Genomic DNA, 12056 nt, shown 5'->3' on the forward strand with positions numbered 1-12056 from the left:
CACTTACAGTGAGCAATTAACTCCAGAGCTGTTCCTAATGTGGTGGTTACAAAAATATATAAAGAAAAAGAGAAAATAAAATAAATCATAATTAGTGTCATCAGAATATGTTGTTGTCATTGAAAAAGAAATTGAATGTCATTAATGCATACTGTATAATTTTGGATGATGGCGATTGATATTCCTTGCCTATGGACAATCGATTGTTTGATTATTTTTGCCTTGGGACTTGTTCACCTTCTGGGGGAGGTAGTGCACTGCTCAGACAATACAGAGACTCAGTTGATGTTGCAGCAGCTCTGTGTCTTGTGTCTTTGTTGACTGTTCTATCTCCCCTTACCAGGTGGTTAGGGTACTACACTATCATTGGTATTCTTCAGAAGCATAAGAAGAGCAGCAGGAGCTCCACCCTGACAGGACCAGCACAAGGTCTTATCATTATCTTATGGTGTTTAAGACTAACATTATCTGTCCATCATTCTCATTATTCATCCTCATATCATCCACTTATGTAGGATTAGGCTGGTTAGCATGTCCCAGTTAGCCCCTGCTGGTATGTGCTGTAACTACACCAACTGCCTCAAAAACTATTGTCAAGCTGAGTGCCCAAGTTGGTGGAATTCAATACCCCACTGTGGCAGTGGGGGCATGGTCAAGTGTCCGTCCGGAGAGAGAGAGAGTGGTAAGGGCGCTTGCACCTGAGCTAAACACCTGTTTCTGATTACAGTGAACATGGGGAGAGCAGAATAAAAGAGCCTCATAGCCAGCAGACCATGAAGAGAGAGTGTGGATCAGAAAGTTCTGTAAACCTGAAGTGTTGAGACTAAGGAATATTGTGAAGCCAAAACCTTTGTGCAAAACGACTCGGTTACTAACGTAACCTCGGTTCCCTGAGAGGAGGGAACGAGTATTGCGTAAGTAGCTTACGCTATGGGAAAACTCTGTTTCTCGAGAAATATTGAAGTCTTTATGTAAAACGCATTGCAGCTGCACAGCAGACAGTAATGAGCGAGGGAGCTCGGTCATTGGCTGTGCTGCGGCAACTGCTCGAACCAATGACGGGGCGACTCTGAACGCGCAGCCTGCGTTCGCAGCTCAGAGCCCGCCGAAATTAGCATAGCCAGGCTATATAATGGGCACCCCGTCATACGAGTTCCTTTAGGTTCAATCGACTGAAGCTGAACTGACCAAGCACAAGCACGGCAGCTTATGCAATACTCGTTCCCTCCTCTCAGGGAACCGAGGTTACGTTAGTAACCGAGTCGTTCCCTATCGAGAGGTCTCTCCTATTGCGTAAGTAGCTTACGCTATGGGAACACCATGTAAAACGCCAGTGCGTGCTGACTTCAGCTCTATAAAGCCAGAGGCAGATGCCTGAGCCTTAAAGCAAAGTGATTATTCCACGAGCCGGCCAACGGCGAGCTACATAATGGGATAGTATAGAGCGCCCTTCCAAGGTGGTCCATGGTGGGGCGCTCATAGTACAAACACAAGCACATATCTTATGTACTGAGTTTTCTATGTGCTGATATGCATAAAAAATCCTCTAAGTCGGTCAGGGACGGACCCTATAAGGGAGGAGATAATGCTCAGCATATACATACTCCAGTCCATTCTACAGTCAGGCTGATAGAATGTTGGAATGCAATGAGGGGACCTGTAGGTTATAAAACCTGATAAATGTCGAAGGCGAGGCCCAGCCTGCCGCCGCACAAATATCTTAAATGGGTATCCCACTTGACCAAGCCCACGAGGAGGCCATGCTCCTCGTAGAGTGAGCTCTGACGCCTAAGGGGCATTGAAGGCCCTTGGCTTCATAAGCTAGCGCTATAGCATCCACTATCCAGCGCAATATTCTTTGCTTTGAGACTGCGAGACCTTTAGTGCGGCCGCCAAAGCATACGAATAATTGTTCCGTCTGTCTGAACAGGGCAGAACGTTCCAAATATACTCTGAGCGCCTGACGGGCAGAGTAAATTAGCGTCGCTTCGCCTGCTGGGGACAATAGGCTGCCAGAGATATCACCTGTGCTCTGAAGGGTGTGGAGAGCACTTTAGGAATATACCCGTGCTTTGGCCTAAGGACAACTCTGCAGTCGTTAGGTCCAAATTCCAGGCAAGCAGCGCTTGATGACAGCGTGTGCAGGTCGCCCACTCTCTTGACTGAAGCGAAGCCAGCAAGAGCGCAGTTTTGCTGTTTAAGGTGCACGGTTCGGAGAGGTTCTAACGGGCACTCTTGAGTGCGTCCAGGACCGTGGCCAGGTCCCAGATCGGCACCGAGGGGGACGAGGAGGGTTCATCCTCCTAAGCCTCTTAGGAAACGAATGATTAGATCGCTTTTCCCTAATGAATGTCCTTTATCAGGATTGTGCGACGCCACTATGGCAGCCACATAGACTTTGAGCGTGGAGGGTGTGCGACCCGCCTCCAGCAGCTCTTGCAAAAAGGCGAGTACACTTGGTATCTCACACGATTTGGGGTTCAAGCTCTTGGTATCACACCAGTCACTGAACACTTTCCACTTTTGGGCATATAAGCGCCTCGTAGAGGGTGCTCGCGCCTCAGTGATGGTTCTCAAAACTCCACTGGGGAGGTTCTCGGGAACCCGTTGAGGGGCCATACATGGAGGGCCATGCATACAGTGTTTGTGTGTAGGGGTGCGTGCAGAACAGCAGGCACGCGCGCTACATTTATAGTATTTCCCGCTTTTACTGGGGAAGTGTTTATAACTGTGGGAACAGTGCTTGTGTGTAGTGGTGCATACATGACAATAGGCACACGATCTACATTTATGGGGCGTCCAGCTCGAGCTGGGAAAGTATTCGGCACTGTTTGGACAGTATTGATATGTGGGAGTGCGCACTTTAGTGTGGACACGTGACCCCTTAGTGACACAGGCAGAAAATGACTCTTGTGATTTCTGTGTGTTGCCGTAAACGGCATTTGATTGCAGGTGAGCGAGTTCTGTGACTGGCCCATTGACTGCTGTACAGACATTTCCAGCCGCCTGTAAGGGGACTGGGTAATGTTTTACACGTTTTGCTCGCTGCAGTGAAGCGTTCAGCGAACTCTCTTACCGTGCTGGTGGCCGTGCTCGTGTCCGCTAATGTGGACGGCGCGGGGTCGAAGGCCGAGCCCGGCCAGTCGTCAGATGCAGCGCCAATTGGAAAGGCTGTCATCCTTTTCACCGTCGTCCCCTGGCGCACTGAACGAGATGAGACCCACCGCTCTGTTGGAGGGGTGCTGGTCCGCTCTGCGTGAATTGGACTGGCGGCGGGAGTTCTCGGTGGTGGTGAAGCACGCGGGGACTGGCCCGGCGTGATGTCACTGAAGTCCACGTGCTCTGGCGGCCTCCGTGAGCGGCGCTTTTTTCTTGCGCGGCTCGAACAGAGGGGACGGCAGCACGGTGGTAGCAGGCTCGTTCGCGGCAAAGCGAGCGCGCGGCTCGTTGAGGCCCAGGGAGTCACATTCGGGGCATCCGCCTCGAGTGAAAGCAGCTTCTGCGTGGTCAGGTCCCAGGCAGCGAGTGCAGATAATGTGATGGTCCCTGTCAGGAAGAAGGCCTCTGCACGAGGCGCAGGTCAAAGGCATTTGGAACAACGCCTCGAATTTGCTCTTTTACTAAATACAAAAAGTGTCGCAAAGGTGAACACTTGCAAAGTAGCTTAGTAAAAAGGATATAGTGATGCGCGCCGGATGGCGTAGCAGAAGGCTTCGGCGGCGCTGAAGGCGCCGGCGTCCTCTTAGCAGTCCTGCTGTAGGCTTGTCAACGGCAGGCGAAAGACTCCAACAATCCGGAGGATCCAGCGAAGAGGAGGTCTTCGCTGAAGGAGATTAAATCTAAAGGAACTCGTATGACGGGGTGCCCATTATATAGCCTGGCTATGCTAATTTCGGCGGGCTCTGAGCGCGCGAACGCTCAGAGCCCATTGGTCGCGTGTTCAGAGTCGCCCCGTCATTGGTTCGAGCAGTTGCCGCAGCACAGCCAATGACCGAGCTGCCTCGCCCATTGGTCGCGTGTTCAGAGTCGCCCCGTCATTGGTTCGAGCAGTTGCCGCAGCACAGCCAATGACCGAGCTGCCTCGCTCATTACTGTCTGCTGTGCAGCTGCAATGCGTTTTACATAAAGACTTCAATATTTCTCGAGAAACGGAGTTTTCCCATAGCGTAAGCTACTTATGCAATAGGAGAGACCTCTCGATAGGGAACTAAGTTATTGTCTCACGGTGAAGCTGGTGCACTGTGGCGCCCTGTGAAACTAAATAAAAGTACTCACTTGAGTTGAAGGAACCTGTTGACTAGTGTCGTTCCTGGGAACCTTCACACCCACTAATTTGCATTGTGTTGTTACTAGGGATTTCATAATATTGATATATCAATTATTGATTGGTACATTGTTTTATCTATTTAATTGAGCCTTCAATATATTGAAATTAACTGACATTTTAAATTAGTTGTCCAATTTATGTGCTTTCCAATTCTCTGTTTGTCTGTTTAATAGTCTGGTGTAATAGCGTTGGGAGACCACAAGAACTGACTACCACTTACTGAAATCAGTCTAGGGTAGGAAAGGCACAGTTATCTCATACACAGGATGAGCTAATGTGGCGTAGTTGATTACAGTCCAAAGTTACGAAGGTGTTTGTACTTCAAGAATGAACAAAGTGATGTTGATGAGTTTTTAGGTAAGTGTATGAAACTGGTGTAACTGGGCAAACTTAATGAATAGATATGGCGACATGTATAATGCAACTTCTCTTTGTCCTTTGATAATGATTTGGGTTGAATTTAATGGAAAACTATGCACTCTGTGGCACTAAAGCATTTTTACACTGAGCCTTGTTGGTGTGTGTACATTTTCTAGAAAATAATTTATTCAAATTTTAGAATGCAATGTCATCCGCCAGATGGGTCCGGTCACGGTGTGCGTCCCACTTTAATTTACCCTTCCTCTCACACTTTACCAAAGCTGTGCTGAGAAACATGTTTGAAAAGACAAAGACTATTGTGTAATGAGCAGCCCAATTTATATCTGAAAAAAAAAATAATAATCCAGATACATGATGATAATTATTGGGAAAATCTGATTATTGATGCATAAAAAAAGGAATCGATCCCAAGCCTAGTTGTTACATAATGTGAGGTTAAACAATCCTAAAATGGGCAACTAGCATATCAACATAAAGGTCTCAAACACTTCTACCTGGATCCTGAATGATGTGGTATCCCTGGTTTTAGCATGAATGAACCTTCTTGTTTAAAATAGCTGCAGGGTTCCTCTCTCCCATAACCTGCTGTTGGGTCTCCACTACATATTTCCTCCCCTCTCTTGGCTCAAACCCCAGATGATTTGTGTGGCACAGATGCTCTGAACTAAAATAGCAGGAGGCTGGTGAAGAAAAAGTCCCACAGTGAGGATAGACCAATAGCTTAAGCTCCTCTCGACACTGCATGTCCGTTGTTATAGACAATACAGGGACAGTAGCAAAAAATGACAAACATAACATTTCATGCATTCTCTATTGTCCAGTCTTAGGCAGAAAGGTGAAGGCCTCCAGACAACATGATACCAGAACTGGGTATTCATAAATGAAAATAATCTCTTTGTTCAAGCCTGTCTGATTACATTATGCTTAACAAAGCAGCAGTAGCAGCTTCACTCTCATTTCCAATTATAAAACGATTATCTACCATTCATCTTTCTACCTTAAATAAGCCCCTGAACGTATCCTTGAGCAGAAAACAAATTGCAATCTCTCACATCTTTATTTCTTTCTTGAAAAACCTTGTGCATTAAATTTAACTCAATTAATTCACAAATAAAGAGACTGCGCATGCTTGAGCTTTAGGTGCGATAGCCCTGTGGCAAAATTCTGCTGCTTAAGTACTAACAGGGCAGTCATCTATATCTTATTCTTCAATCACTCCCCCTACCCTCAGTGCCTAAAAGAATTGGCTTTGTGTAGTGGAGCTGGAGTGCTGACCTTCAAATGTCAGAAACAGTCTGGTTCACGTTGGAGTTATGAAAGGCATAACTAATGTCTTTATTTGCTCTGCCTTCGCCTTTATGCTGCCTCATAAACACAGCTATGTGTGGTGAGATGGACAAATGTGGGTCACAAGAAACAGCTATGCTAAGTCTCCATGAGTCTTAGTCTCACAGGAGAGAACATTCATGTAAAGAAACAATTCTCTCAATTAAACTCCACAAAAAGGAAATGTCCTCTCACTTTCAACTGCTTTTATTTTCAGGAAAGTTAACGTGTAAATATTTGTATGAACATAAATAGATTCAACATCTAAGACATAAACTGAACAAGTTTTACAGACATGTGACTAACATTAAGTACGGCAGTGCATCTCCTCCTCATGGACTGCACCAGATTTGCCAGTGCTTGCTGGGAGATGTTACCCCACACTTCCACCAAAGCATTTGCAAGTTCCCTGACATTTCTGGGGGGAATGGCCCTAGCCCTCACCCTCCGATCCAACAGGTTCCAGACGTGCTCAATGGATTGAGATCCGGGCTCTTTGCTTGCCATGGCAGAATACTGACATACCTGTATTGCAGGAAATCATGCACAGAACAAGTAGTATGGCTGGTGGCATTGTCATGCTGGAGGGTCATGTCATGATGAACCTGCAGGAAGGGTACCACATGAGGGAGAAGAATGTCTTCCCTATAACGCACAGCATTGAGATTGCCTGCAATGACAACAAGCTCAGTCCGATGATGCTGTGACACACCGCCCCAGACCATGATGGACCCTCCGCCTCCAAATCGATCCCACTCCAGAGTACAGGCCTCGGTGTAACACTCATTCCTTCGACGATAATCACGACCATCACCCCTGGTGAAACAAATCCGTGACTTGTCAGTAAAGAGCACTTTTTGCGAGTCCTGTCTGTTCCAGCAAAGGTGGGTTTGTGCCCAAAGGCGACATTGTTGCCGGTGATGTCTGGCAAGGACCTGCCTTACAGCAGGCCAATGAGCCCTCAGTCCAGCCTCTCTCAGCCTATTGCAGACAGTCTGAGCACTGGTGGAGGGATTGTGCTTTCCTGGTGTAACTCTGGCAGTTGTTGTTGCCATCCTGTCCCGCAGGTGTGATATTCGGATGTACTGATCCTGTGCAGGTGTTGTTAAATGTGGTCTGCCACTGCGAGGGCGATCAGCTGTCCTTCCTGTCTCCCTGTAGCCCTGTTTTAGGCGTCTCACAGTATGGACATTGCAGTTTATTGGCCCTGGCCACATCTGCAGTCCTCATGTCTCCATACAGCATACCTGTGCAGATGAGCAGGGACCCTGGGCATCTTATTTTTGGGGTGATTTTCAGAGTCAGTAGAAAGGTCTCTTTAGTGTCCTAAGTTTTTATAACTGTGAGCTTAATTGCCTACCGTCTGTAAGCTGTTAAGTGTCTTAACGACTGTTCAACAGGTGCATGTTCATTAATTGTTTATGGTTCATTGAACAAGCATGGAAAACATTGTTTAAACCCTTTACTATAAAGATCTGTAAAGTTATTTGGATTTTTACAAAATTATCTTTAAAATACAGTTTCCTGAAAAAGGATGTTTCTTTTTTTTGCTGAGTTTATTTAATAATATTCTCACTTTAAACTTCTCCCATTCTCACTTAAACACTTTCATTTGCAATGTACAAAGACTGAAATCACAACATTTGTAAGAATGCTTCTACACCTAGAGGCAGACTAGAGAAAACCATTTCAGGGGATGTAATGTGTAGGAATCTCCCTGATGCAAGTCAAGGAAATTGTTCTACGAATCTTTTGCCATAAAAGATGGATTACAGTTATGCTAATGCTGTTGTCATTACATCTAATTTCACCACTATGAATTCCCAGTTGAGGGTGTTCTCAACATTGTGCATTTGTTTCTCCCTTCTGATTACAAAATATATTTAACCTCTCAGAAATTCTCAGAGGATTAAGTAGGGTTTGTCAAAGAGAGAAACTAAGTGTATAAGGAAAGTTTTTTTTAAAGTGCTAATTTTAAGAACATGTAGCAGGCTAGTGTCCTGTTTTTGACTTGAGAAATTATGCACTCAAGAGAAAATAGGGCATGAGGCTTTCATGAATGGAGCCTTCACGCCCCCAACAGGAGAGTTATTCCAAGGCAAAGTATTTCCTATCAGTCTCTATTTTTTATTAGGTGTTTACAGAGAGGGAGCATGGCTGTATGCTTGAATTAAATACAAATTAACAAACCAGACAACACATAAAATAGATTTATAATTTGAAAATTTGTCAGATTGTGGTTGATTGCCCCATTTTTTATAACATAAACACTTTAGCTATACAGGCAAATTAAAATACAATTTAGATAAATTTTAGATTAGCTAAAAATTTAGATAATGGAAAATACAAGTCTGACAAAAAACACAAATGTAATATTTCTGCTTTCAATCCATCTTTAATGCTTTACCTGCAAACTTCTTTTATAAATATTTTACTGTAAAGGCATTTTTTGTTTGTTCATTCACACTTCGGGACAAGTGAAAATGATTGCCAGGTAATTAACAACATGCTATAGATGTGGTTAATAGACATTAAAGAGGCCATAGCACATATTTTTATTATTTAATTTCCCCCCTCAGGTACACTTATAATGTTAGAAAAGTTATTTTTATGTTTATGGGCTTATTTTCTAGCTGCTGTACCTTGAAAGGTGCTTTAAAAATAGTTTATTTTGCCCCCACTTTCCAAAGCCCTGCCCTCCAAAGATATTTGTAACACCCCTCACAGGAAGGAGGACAGGAAACAAGTCTTCACCGCAAGGTAAGCCTTTAATGCCTGTTATCTTTACAATACTTTACAATAACACACAATATAATACAAGCGCACTGGGTTAGCTTGTCATCTCTCTCCCCATGGAGGCCCTCTGGCTGCCCTTTTATGCCGCTCTCCCCGTGCTCACTGAAATTAGAGACAGGTATTAGACATAATTTAGCTCAGGTGTAAACGCCCTTACCGCTTTTCTCTCCCAGACGGGTGCTTGAACACGCCACCGCTGCCACAATATTGTTGTGCATTTGTTGACAGTTTGTAATCAGAGATGGAGTAGGAAAGCAGCAGCTCATCATGTCTGTGTTATCACAGTTGTCAAAATCAATGGTATTAAAATAGAATTCTTGCATAACAAACTAACAAACTGACAATGACTCATGTGGGCTAAACAAAGAATCTGACCACATCCCATATAAGAAAACTTATCTGAGAGTGCTTTCACCTGTTTATTTTGTATTCATTTTTTTATTCTTTGTTAATATATATATAAAAATCTGTAAAATCTGTACTTCACATTTCACAAATACTTGACATGTCATAGCTTCAGAATTCTGAGTACTTTGGACATGCACAGATAAACAAATAATGTTTAAGTTGATAGTGATGATGTAATAAATTAATAGATACTTTAGTAATTGTTATTTAGTAATAGTTAAGAGTTTAGACTTAGGTCAGATGACCAGATATTGGAAACATCCAATATCTGGAAGATTTGAAATCGTGTATGAAGGTGGCCCAAATGTGAAAAAAATCAGATCTGATATTCTTTTTACATGCAACAAGAGCCAATCTGTGCCAGGTATCTGTGAAAAACTAAAAAGTAGTCTAAGTCCTCTGAAGTCATACAATAGCTTTGTGTGAAGAACAGACCACAATTTTGGTTGTTATTCACTGATAATCTTCACTTCGATTGAGCTATTAACTCCAGAGCTGTTCCTAACATTGGGATTCTTTAGAAGGATAAGAAGAGCAGCAGGAGCTCCACCATGACAGGATCAGCACAAGGTTTTTCTGATTTTCCCACATCATTATCTAATGGTGTTTAAGATTAACAGTATCTGTCCATACTTTTCCGTATTGTTCATCCACATATCATCCCATTATGCAGGATTTGGCTGGTTAGCATGGCCCAGTTGGCCCCTGCTGGTATGTGCTGTAACTACACCAACTGGCGTAGGTGAATGGCTCAAAAACAATTGTGCCGAACTGAGTGTTCATGAGCAAAGTTGGTAGAATTCAAATATAGCATATTTCTAGAGGGTCATGTACCAGACACGCAAGGTCCAATGAGATGAATGGGAATGCTAACGGATAGTTTTCTCCAGGTATTATAGACATCCGTGTATTCATCTACTTGACATCAAAATGTTGTGGAAGTAGGAATGTTTGATCTCTGAAATGTATAGTATATTTAGTGCAATAAACTTTTATCTCAAAGGATTAAGGAAAATGTATTTCTCATGGTATTTTATATTGTGTATTGTATATTGTGTGATATACATAAGAGTCCTTTACGTGTTCACATCTATATAAAGATGTCGTTCCATAACTGTTGCTTGTGTAAGAGGCAGATCCCGCCATCAGATCAGCATGAGAGCTGCATTTACTATCCGCGTCCACGCAGAGACAGCTCTCATAGAGACAGGGCATGAGTCTCGAGATGCTTCGCTCGTGAATCACTCACATTCTGAAGGATGATTCAGCCTCATGCGCCCCACCAGCCTCTTCTATCATACTCTAGGATTCACACGAGGAGGCACAATGGGCCACGAGGTGATTCTTTGAGGTGACTTTGAGGATATTCTCCCCCAGAGGAACTTGAATGGTATCGCCTCAATGAATGGTTCCTGCAGTCTGGACACCATCAAAATGGCAGTGTCCCGCAAATCTGCCCCATTTTTCACCTAAGTTCATTATGAACTATTTAAGTCCCGGCACGTGCCCTTCTCTGTGCACTAGCGCAGTGACGCCATCCTCTTTAATGTGGATCACAGAGAAGAAAATGGTTATGTCCAATTACCCACTGTGGAGGAGGTTGTAGTGGCACACCTCTGCCCAGTGAGTAACAGGCCGTGGAAATCACGCCCCATACATCCTTCCAAACCATGTCGACAAATATCCGCACTGGCGGGAAATGCTTACTCAGTGGCAGGACAAGCTTGATCAGCACTCCACGGTTTGGCGGTGCTCCAGGTATTTCAAGCCAAGCTCCTCAGGCAAATGGACGAGCATGTCTTAGATCAAGAGACATTCAAAGAGCTCCGCACCGCTATAGACTTAGCGCTGCATGCCACGAAAGTCACAACCCAGACCATCGGCATGTCCATGGGCAACCTGGCAGTTCTGGATAGACATATATGGCTGACCCTCACAGAAATAAGTGATTAGGCAAACCCACTCTGTTGGATGCTCCAGTGTCTCCAGACGGCCTCTTTCGTGGCTCTGTGAATAAGTTTGCTGAGCGTTACGTCACGACTCAGCAGCAGTCACAGGCTTTGAGACACTTTCTCCTAAAACGGAGTATATCACAGCTGGTTCGCCCTCCCCTGTTTCGAGCCAGCGCTAAAAGCCCCATACCTGCTACCTCAGTGCTGGTACCTGCATATCAGCACGTGCAGCAAAAATGCTCCTGATGGGTACAACACTTTGAAGCAGAAAGCAGAGCCTGCGGTTCCCTCCAGGTCTGCTCCAAAAAAGGCTTGATTGGAGACACTAAACACTGTTCCCCATCTCCCCACTACTGTTTGCCGGGAAAGGAATATTGTTGTGCACAATATTGTTCAAAATGTTGTTTCTGTGTCTTGCGCTAAATGTCATAAGTGTAAAAAGAATACAGTATTGGTTGTAAATGCTCAAGATGCTCACACATTCTCAAAAAATGGCCCTTTTCCTCTTCAAAGCACAATCATTATGCACAACCGCTTCCCTATAGTGAGCGTATAGTGAGCAAACCAAATACTAACAAATATTTCAAGCACTAACAAATATTTCAGAATGGGAGCACAAAACGATCAAACATTGTTATACAATCCAATTTGCATGCAGGCCACCCCGTTTCAACAGGGTTCTGTCTTTCACGGTTTCACCTGAAGATGCGCCAGTGTTACAAGCTGAAATACACAATCTCATAATAAAAAACGCAATAGAGATTGTGCCAAATTGTCAGGCACAAAAAGGGATTTACAGATGTTATTTTCTTGTTCCAAAGAAAGACAGTGAACTTTGGCAAATCCTGGATCTGAGATATTTAAAT

Source organism: Xyrauchen texanus, chromosome 9 (assembly GCF_025860055.1).
Source record: "Xyrauchen texanus isolate HMW12.3.18 chromosome 9, RBS_HiC_50CHRs, whole genome shotgun sequence".
In the NCBI taxonomy this organism is placed as follows: domain Eukaryota; kingdom Metazoa; phylum Chordata; class Actinopteri; order Cypriniformes; family Catostomidae; genus Xyrauchen; species Xyrauchen texanus.